The following is a 10018-nucleotide window of genomic DNA, read 5'->3' on the forward strand; positions in this document are numbered from 1 at the left end:
TAGCTGGAGGGAAACCAAGCAGAGAGAATCAAGAATGATTAGAAGTTTGGAAGAGCCTGTCCTCACAGGTCATGTTAGAGATCAAGGAATGTTCAGTGTGAACAACAGAAGACCAGAGGGGCCACAGAAATTGGGTTTTTTGTAAGAAGCATATTTTGCAAAGAAGAAGAGAATTATCTATATGACTTGGGCAAAAATAATAGGCTTAATTGCAGCATGAGACAGTTAGGTTAGATTATTAGGAAATACCTTCTAGTCATAGAGATGGTTACAAGCAGGGAGAGATGACCCAAGAAAGCTATCAAAAAACTGTGTTATTGGAGATTTTTTAAGACTATTTAAAATAAATAGGGACCAAGAAAACATTGGGGCAAGATGCACTATGATAATTCTTGGGGCCCCTTTTTGTTCTGTGTGTGATTCCCCGCTTATGAGAACTAAACCTGGCTGATGCATGGTTTTCCCCATATAGGCTAATTCCAAACTGATGGTACTGGGCAAACTGGTCAGCAGTGGTCAAAACCACAACCAGAAATATTCTGTGTTCCACCAACAGAAGCTTTCCTGTAGCTTGGGCTGGATTCCAGTAAAATCCTGTGAATTAAAGCCTGTTGCATTAAAGTGACATTGATTTCAGAATTTTCTTCTGTGACAAATCCAAATTTGGGATTTTCTGGTCTTCACGTCTATATTAAGCAGTTAAATGAATGCAGCCTTTCTAATACTCCACTGCACATTAGGTGAAGTAAATCTTCTCTTGCCAGTTATCTGAAGACATCTATTAAATTCAAGGAAAAACAGCAGCTCAGGCACTGGAGCACAGAGCCCATCGTCATGTTTATGCAAAACTAGCTTCCCATGCCCCAAAAGCTGTTTGTTCTCTCTGCGCTGTGCTGCAGACAGTAGCATAGCTCACTGCATCCGCTGTCAGAGAAGGAGGAGCACAGATGAAAGAAGCGCATCTCAAGCTCCTGCTCTTGGGCTCCCATGGCTTCTCAGGGAGGACTTGGCGGCAGGAAGAACTAGAAAGCAAGTAAACATCTGCCCAAAATCCAGAAGCATCTTCTGTTGTTAAGAGGATGTCCAGTTCCTTCAACACAGTTCCCAAAAGAATTGCACTACAGCAGAGGGGAGACAGGCCCTGCTTTGCCTATCACTCCCCCAGGCCAGGGTGTGCACCCAGAACAGACAGACAAATCCTCCACCCCCAGAATAATGTATATAATTTCTTTCATGCATCATTGGAACAGGCTGCCCAGGGAAGTGGTGGAGTTGCCATCCCTGGAGGTGTTCAAAAGGCGTTTAGATGAGGTTCTTAGGGACATGGCTTAGTGCTAGAGTTAAGTTAGGTTATGGTTGGACGCGATGATCCTGATGGCCTCTTCCAACTGAAATTATTCTATGATTCTATGATAGATGTCTCTTGTCACTATCATTATATAGTAGCATACAGCCCATCCTTCCAGCCCATTTTTCTAGGACATTAAGATATGGTATGTAACAATAACAGAAAGGGCACTAGCTTGAGATTAAATTATTTGCTGTCCAGTTGTCAGAGCAGACTTTTTAATAATTCGCATAGAACACAGACAGAAACTGAACAGCTAAGGCTGGCTAGGATTCTTGAGGCAGCTTTCCTCAGCAAGGCAAAGGGACTGTCCTGCAGGGCAGGGGAGCTGCTATATAGGAACATTTTGTCACTCAGGAAAACTGCACTCACCTGATAAAATATATTAAACAGAAACTTGGAGAAGGAAGAAAAGACACGTAGATTTTAATAAAGTCCAGGGAGTACATGGGTAAGTGCCCCATGTTCTCCAGTAAGAACAGAGGAAGCTGTTTTCTTAATACAACTGGTTCAAAACAAAGTCAAGAAGCAGGGAGGGAAGACAAGTTTCCTGATTTGGGGTTCCAGTGGCTCTTTTCTGTCGCCTCTGTATTTCAGTGGTCAGACTGGTTCTGCTTGCAGTAAGGGCCTTAGTTTTGGTTTGGATCCACTTCTTCGTTTTACCCTGGTTTTTGCTTCATGTTTCTCCTTTGCTTTTTTTTTTCTTAATGTAACTAATACTGTTGTTGTTTCATCCTGTCATCTCAGTCATGCTGGGAAGTGAAACAAGTTGCTTAATTGCTGTGCAGTACACAGCAGGACATGTCTCTTCCCTCGTAAGAGGTTGCTCTTATTTGCCTTCCTCATTTACATTCTCAGCAGAGAGGACAAGGAGGGACGTGGAGCTCCTCACTGCTGACAAATCGTCTGTGGAAATGGTGAGACAGGGACACCAAGGGGAGCCCACACTGCTCCATGCATGGTGTATCTGCCTGCCTTGGTCCCAAGCCTGTCAGCTCACAATCTTTTAATTGGCCCGGAATTCACACATGTACGTGAACGTTCCTATACAAACACAGTAACTAAGATTTTTAAGAATTAGCTAATATTTTAGGGTGTTTCAAGGGAAGACTTTTTAAAGAGACCCTCCCTTCTAAAACTGGTGAGTTCACAGCTCCAGAAAATGGGCACTGATATGGTCCAGTGAGGGAGCACAGGGTGCACAGCAGGTGACTTCATCTGTCTGCTTCCCAGTGCTCCGGTATAATTTCTTGTCCCCAGGACAACTGCTTGAACTAAACACTTGCCAGTTGCTGAGCTGTCAGGTTCACATCTTCTTTCTTCTTTTTTTTTTTTTTTTTAACCTAATTGGGCTAGATTTATTTTTAACACTCCTTATTACCATCCGCTTTTGACTTCCATCCACATACTGCTGAGTTCCTGCTGCTCTTGCCAAAGCAAGTGTCTTTCAGCAGCGATCTCAGCCCCTGGAACTGTACCACCCTGTGGGAGGTTGCACTTGCCATCGTTGCCCCTTCTATTAATTCCATGGCACATGCTGTTTGTCTGCCTTGTTCAGTGCTCTCGTGTTAATAACTGTGCAACCGGTTGTTGTTTCTTTCATAACCATTACCATAGCTGCCTGTTGTTGATAATTCAGGGTTAATTATATACTAAAAAGTTTAGCAGAACAATTTAGCTTAGCTTAGCCTATTCATTGATGGACTATAAATGTCTGTAGGCTATCACTGATATAGACGTCAATGGAGTTTGGTATAATTGGCTTTTATTGAAGTGCTGCAGCAAAACTGAGGGTTAGTCCAACTGGCAAAGTCAGCTGGCTGCTTATACACCAAATGCTTGGTTTTCCGTTGGATTTTGGGCAATCACGTGGGAGGAGAACTGCCACAGTGACTTACGAGGTTCACTTCTGTATCCATTCACATGGCAACAGTGTTCAGCTTGGATACAGCTGCAGAACTGCTGAAGCCTGGCATTAAAAAGGACATCATGGCAGCTGTAAAGAGTCCAGCATTTTAATTACGCTTATGGTGCTGGGCCAATCTGTCAGAAATACATCTTACTAGAGATAGACATAGCTACGACAAGACTTAGATTATAATGTTCTCTCTGTTTTACGGAAAAAGTGGGCAAAGAATTGCCAAGGTGAAGCATCCTAAAGGTCCAGTCAGTTTTCTCTGGTCTGGTGGTCGCCTGTTCCCTTAAATCTTGCATCTCGGAGCTGTTACAGCTGTTACATATGGATATATGCACAGCTTCCAGTGAAATGGATGGGAACTGGGACCACTGAGCCCCTTTCAGCAACGAGCTCTTTCTGACCGTGCAGTCGGGATCCCTCCTCTCCTAATTACCAGAAGCAGAAGAAAGGCCATATGCTCTCTCCAAGGCAGGTTTTAGCATTACACTCCTTTAGAGGAAAACTGGACCCTAGAACTCCACCCAGCTCTCTGATTTTACTCGCATTCCACTATTTGTGGTGAATTGAGGCTGAGCGGGTACATTGTGGTACTCTGTTCATTTACGCCTTCACAACACAGGGCTGTGCAACAGGTTGTCGATAGCCTCTGGCTGCTCTCGGCACTGACAAGCATGTGAGAACAAAGTTCCCCTCTTAGACCCTTTTTAAATCAAGCATGGTGCTGTCTTCACCTTTGGATGCCTAAGTACTCTAAATATCTTTGTATTAAATTATGAGCAAGAAAGTGATTAATTGTTCCCTGAACTTCAGTTTCTTCATTGAGACTGTGTCACCAAACCATATATTTTATGTCACTAGGAGATGGCAGATGTAAATCAAGTATCTGCCTGCTCTAGCATATCTAACAAGAGAGAAAATTACTTCCATCTGTTAACGCAGACGGATTTTCTTGAGAGGATTTGCTGCTTTCCAAATTCAGTGTTAAAATATGATTTCATCCTTGCAGGTCTGCCTGTCGGTTTCCAGCACAAGGGGCATTGCCTCAGTTTGTTTATAATGTTGGCAAGAACAACCTGCCGCTCTGTCTCATTTTCTAAATGCCTTTTTTTTTAAGCTACATAATTTTAAAACTATAAATAAAAAATCCAAGATAAATTTAGATTTTGGGTTTCTTCAGAAGGAAAGGCAGTGGGCATCCTTTCTCAAGAAATTAAATGATAATTTAATTAGCCCAAAAGAACACTGAACCCCATGCACCTCACTTCCCTGGTCCAAAACCAAACACAGTTAAGTAGAAAGGGGACTTTTTTCCCAAATAATCATGTAATCAGTTATTTTCAACTCACACTGACTCCAAAGTGAGGGCCACTGAAAATTAAACTAAAAAACCTTAAACAAAAAAAATAAAGCTGATGAGTAGCCTCATTGTCGTGTTGTCCCTGTGCATTCATTTTACTGTTCAGATCATTCATGCACTTGAAGAATTGGAAGTTCACAACAGCACAGCCAAATCTCATCTTCACAATTAGAACCCTGGAAGGAAAAAGCAGTGTGTAAACCAGAAAAATATCAGCCCATGATTGCATTGAAATCGCAAAGCTTAATGCAAGATGTGTTCATAAGTGCTTTTGCAGAAAGAAACAGCCTCTGCCATGCAATTACATATTTAAGCTCTGTGGAAAAGATTTGTTTACCGAGTGAGAAAGGCATCCACCCCAGGCTGCTGGTCAGAGAGAGTCTGGCATAATAATTGCAGGCTGCAATACAAATACAACAGCTTGAAGACCTTTGACATTTGATTAATATTTTCCTCTTTTACAGAGTGAAAAGAGTTTGGACCTTAAAAGGAAGATGAGCTAAGGCTTTAATTAGTGTGGCCACAGAGAAAGAAATTAAGAACGACTGTGGAGAGCAGTAAGTATATGCTGAAATCTTACAGGGAAACTCATGCCAAGCAGATTGCAATAGATTTTAAATTCCAAATGTAGATGGACTCACATGTGCAGATGCCAAACACAACTGTTTCTATATAATTCTAAAAAGGTAGGAAATGCAAAAAAAAAATTCCAAAGCACAAATTTGTCACAACTGGGAAATGTTCTACTTGAGCAACTGTTTTACTACTTGGCATTGATTCTGCTCTCTTAAAAACACCAGGTGCTCGTGGCTGAAGGCTGTTTATTTGCACCATATACACAAGTGCAAAAAAGACGTGGGTTTATGCTGTTGTAGCCTATCTGCACTGGGTCTTGACCCACACAGCTCTGTCAATGCAAATACTGGCGCATCAGCTGGGAAAACCGGTAGCAAAGGCGACTAGACACAAACTTCTCTCAAATGTACAAAGTAAATGAAAAATATCGGCAATCTGTAAGGTTACTGAAAATGGCAAGCATGCTGTTTTCAGGCAAACATGATTTGTGAGGTGATGGTTGCTTCACAGGCAGTGAGTCACAGAAACTTAGCCTCTGCAGCACCTCTCTTTTTTCCGTAGGCAGCACTTTCTGCGGCAGGAACAGGGGTAGATAAAAGCAGTGTCTTAGGGCTTGTGCTGATAGCACAAAATGAGTGAAGCTGCTGTCAAGTCAAACCAGGTACGAAAAATACAGGAAGAGACCATACAACAGTGAAAAACATTAAATGTCAGAAAGGTGGGACTCTTAGGTGTGGATGAAGCCAGAAGCAATGTCACATCCCGCTCCAAGCACTTTCTCCAGTTACTTCTGGCTGGCAGCCTGCTATCAGTGTAAAAGCAGGAGTGCAAGCAGCACTGGTTGAAGCTTGGCTAAACCAGGCACTGAGTGAGGTGCGGCACAACTGCTCTGTTTTTCTGTCCTGGCAGGTGAGACCCCACTCGATGCGATTAGCTGCTGTGGGGCAGGAGGCTGTGTGGCAGGTCACCTCTCCGGAGAGGCTGTGGTGGCAGGGTGCTCCTGGGAAGCAGGGGCTCTGGCACAGCTCCATGGTGGACAGGTCCCCCTTCCTGCACAGCTGGGTGTAGGTGCCAGAGGCAGCAGCAACAGCAGAGGGGCTGCCAGTCAGCCTGGGAACTCACACAGCTGCCCAGCGGTCCTTCCTCTGGAATCTGGGTTGATTTCTTCCACCTGATACTTGCTACAAATGTGATCTAGTATCGAGACCAGATTATTATTGTTGTAGGCATCTATCCATGAAGGACTTTTTCTCTAGGATATTACGTGCTTTGCTAATAACCCACTTCAGACATCCTTAAAAAGATGTTCCTGGCAGTGCTAGAAGTGATCTGCTGCTTTTACGCTCTGCTCAGCCTTTTTTTTTTAGTGGCACAACATGACATCTTGCAATTCATCTGTCATTTTCGCAGTGGAGAAGTGGTCAGAATGGAGCAATCCAGCCATCCCAGCTGAATACGCTCTTGTTAACTGACAGATGTCTCAAGTGCAACAGGAGTCACAAGGCTGTCATGGAGGTGCTGACTTTCAAATCCCAATTGCACGCAGAAACTTGGCATGTTGTCAGCATGTACAATTTTCAATTTCACAGGACATTTCTTTTGTTGTTACCAGTGGATTTTGTTTTACATTCCTCTTTGCTTTCTGTTAACACTGCAAGAATTATTTCTTGGGGGTCTTTGTCCTCTCTTACCTGATACTGCACTGTGTGATTCCTGGGTGGGTTTTGGCAGGCAGAGACCTGAGCTTGCACAAGTGTGTGCACAGGCACACTCACATACAAATGCTGGGCAATTCAACAACATAAAAGCTGTCACAGACCAATTTACTACAGTCTCAAATATTGAAAAGTATTTAGGTTAATATAAAACCAGGTTTCAGCTCCGGGCAGCTTTTCTTTGCAGAATACGGGGAACAGCTGTCTGGCCAGTGGGTGCTGCCTGAACAAAGGTTTCTTTCTAGCCTGAGCAGCCACAGGGAGAAGTTGCTGCTGCATCTGGCTGGCCTGACAACACAGCCCAAAATTGGGACTTGCCCTGTACAGCTGTGGATGTCAGACAATCTGGGGCTGTATTTTATAGGCTAGTTTTAAGTGTGGGAGTATATTTTTCTCCTCCAACCTACTCAGACCTTAATATTAAAATGAAAATATCATAATTTTCAAGCTAAAATGTAATATGTTAAATTATTCTTATGTCAAGACTGACAAAGCACTTTCATCAATTGATCAAACTTTGCTCAGACTTCACTGATCTTGCTCTTCTCTTCTTTGTGCAAATTAACAGTCATATTTGTAATTGAACTCAGTAGTATCCAAGGCTATAAAGGCACACAAAACCTGCCTCTCTGAAGTGTTCAGTCTCACTAAGAATGAAGCTCACAGAAGCACATTCAGACCAAAATTGATGCTAACTTAACCAGGAAAAAATGTAACTGTAGAGGCTCATTTTTTATCCTTCTATATGCATAAAGGGAGAATAATTATCTTTGTACATGTTGAAATTTATCTTATTCTATCCATTCTGTGGACAAACTGTTGAGTTCACTGCTTTGATAAAAGCTTTTTAAAACACTTTAATAATTCCCCAAACACACAACAAAACCCACACATGCTTTTTTTTTTTTTTTTTAAGTTGGAGCTTTATTAAGAAGATCACAGATTTTCCTGTGTTCATTGTGAAATACATGTGGGAAAAAATAAAATAATTCTTGGTATTTAATATTATAATTCTAACTGAGACTTATAAGGTAAAGGACCCTAATGTCATTACCTATACAAGATATGAAAATGTAAGTCTCTAGAAATAATGCGTTACAGCGTTGATCTTGTGTGGGTGGAAGGCTGCTTTAGAAGCAGCCTGTGGGAACTGATCATGTATTTCACCTTCCTATTGTACATCACAGGTGAGCCCAGAGGTACAATAAGATACACGTTTGGTAAGTGTCTTACATGTAAGAAATCAGTAATTTAATGCAATGATCACTAGAGTGTAATTATAGACCTTAATTTAGAAGGTATTAGTCATTCGCCATAGATAACCTTCAGTGGCTATTAGAATTTCATAGTCTGAGTTCATTACAACTGGCAAATGTCATTTGCAGAATCGGCACACACAAAGGCCTGTTCTTTGGCTGGAAGCACATTTTTTCCATATTAAATCCACTCCATTAAACACAAGAGAGAGCACCTGTTTGGGTCTTATTTCAATAAAGATTATATCCTAGTTGCATTTTAAGGGGGCTTATAAAGATTGCACATTATTAATGTATTTTATTAGCATGTTTAAAACAGAGTCGGCTACACTGGAAATATTACAAGCACATCAGTAGAAGACATCATAGCTGGTAATAAACCATGGCAATAAACAGCCCATTAATCTGTTGCAGTCTTTATCAAAACATGAGACAAATGACTGTGTTATAAAATATGTTAAAGCATTTATTGACCTTTTATAAATGAACTGTCATATATGGTATTTTCTTGAAATTAGTAACATGCTTAAAATTAGGTATCTCAGTGCTTAATTTGAAAAAACTGCATAAATCTAGGACAGAGTCAAGTTCTATAAGTAACTGTTCCTAATTTTTGGTGTTTTCATATTTCTTTTTCCTCTTTCCTTATCCCTTATAGTGCCTGCTTGGTGTCTAGCTTGCTACATGTATGTGACTTTCATAAAACAATGGAGGAACAAGGAACAAGTCTCTGCTTAACACTGACAGCTTGGCAGAAAGGCAGCTTTTGGTTTAGTTTCCATCATTTCTTACAAGTGACAGAACAACATGAGACGGTTGCGTAGGTGTGCCTTTTATCTTCAAAATATAACATGCTCATCTAGATCATTTGGAATTACATTACTTCCTCTGTGCAAGAAGGCATTTAAAGATGTCAGCACAGTGCTACAGAAAACACTGCTGCATTAACAGACAACTTAGCTGTTTCTTTTCTGAGTTACACAACTACCTGAATATATTGGCATCTTTTATAGAGTCCTGTGATTTACACATGTTAAACTTGGAGGTTTTTAATAATTTGAATCAAAAAGATGTAATCCAGAAGTAAGTCTGCAATTGTAGTAATAATGTGTGAGCATTGTTCAGTGATAAATCAAAGTCAATGCACCAAACTAAAAAAAAAAAAAAATAAGGTTGGATTTTCAACCATAACTTGGCAAGAGCTTTTGCAAAAAACACTTCTGTAAATTTGTGGCCACCTGTTAGCAGCAGTTGTACAACAAGCAGCAGGGAATGCTTTGTTTCCATGCTGAAAGGTACATTATATATTAAACAAAAAGATGTTCAAAGACCATAGCTGTGAAGGGATAGCAGTCCTGCTTACCTGCTACTTCAGCCACTTCTAAAGTTTTTATTCACAATCTGAGACCAGCCCAGCTGGCACTTAACCTGTCACTGGGTTCTAGGCCTTGTTTCAGTAACATCAATATAAAATATATCAGCCTTTTATGTATGTGAATAAACAGGCCTAAGTTGAGAGGCTCCACAAAAACCTGGGTGTTCCCCACCTGCCTCAACGAGCTACAACAGAATTATACATGAAGCATCCACATTAGACCCACTTCAAGACGTGTAAACTGGGGAGCAAACACATCTAAATCCTGATGCTGGTTCTTACCGTCACCACCTGGAAAGAGGTGCTGCAGTGGCAGGCTCAGTAGAAACGAGACTTAGTACAGACTTACTGCATTTCCTATTAATTACAGCTGAGAGTTATCCTGAAAATATCCAGAACTTCAGGTATCCAGTTCCATCTATTAAATTATAAGTAAAAGAGACATAACCATCAAGTCCTGCATTTCCAACTGT

The sequence above is a fragment of the Patagioenas fasciata genome, chromosome 3 (assembly GCF_037038585.1).
Source record: "Patagioenas fasciata isolate bPatFas1 chromosome 3, bPatFas1.hap1, whole genome shotgun sequence".
NCBI lineage: Eukaryota > Metazoa > Chordata > Aves > Columbiformes > Columbidae > Patagioenas > Patagioenas fasciata.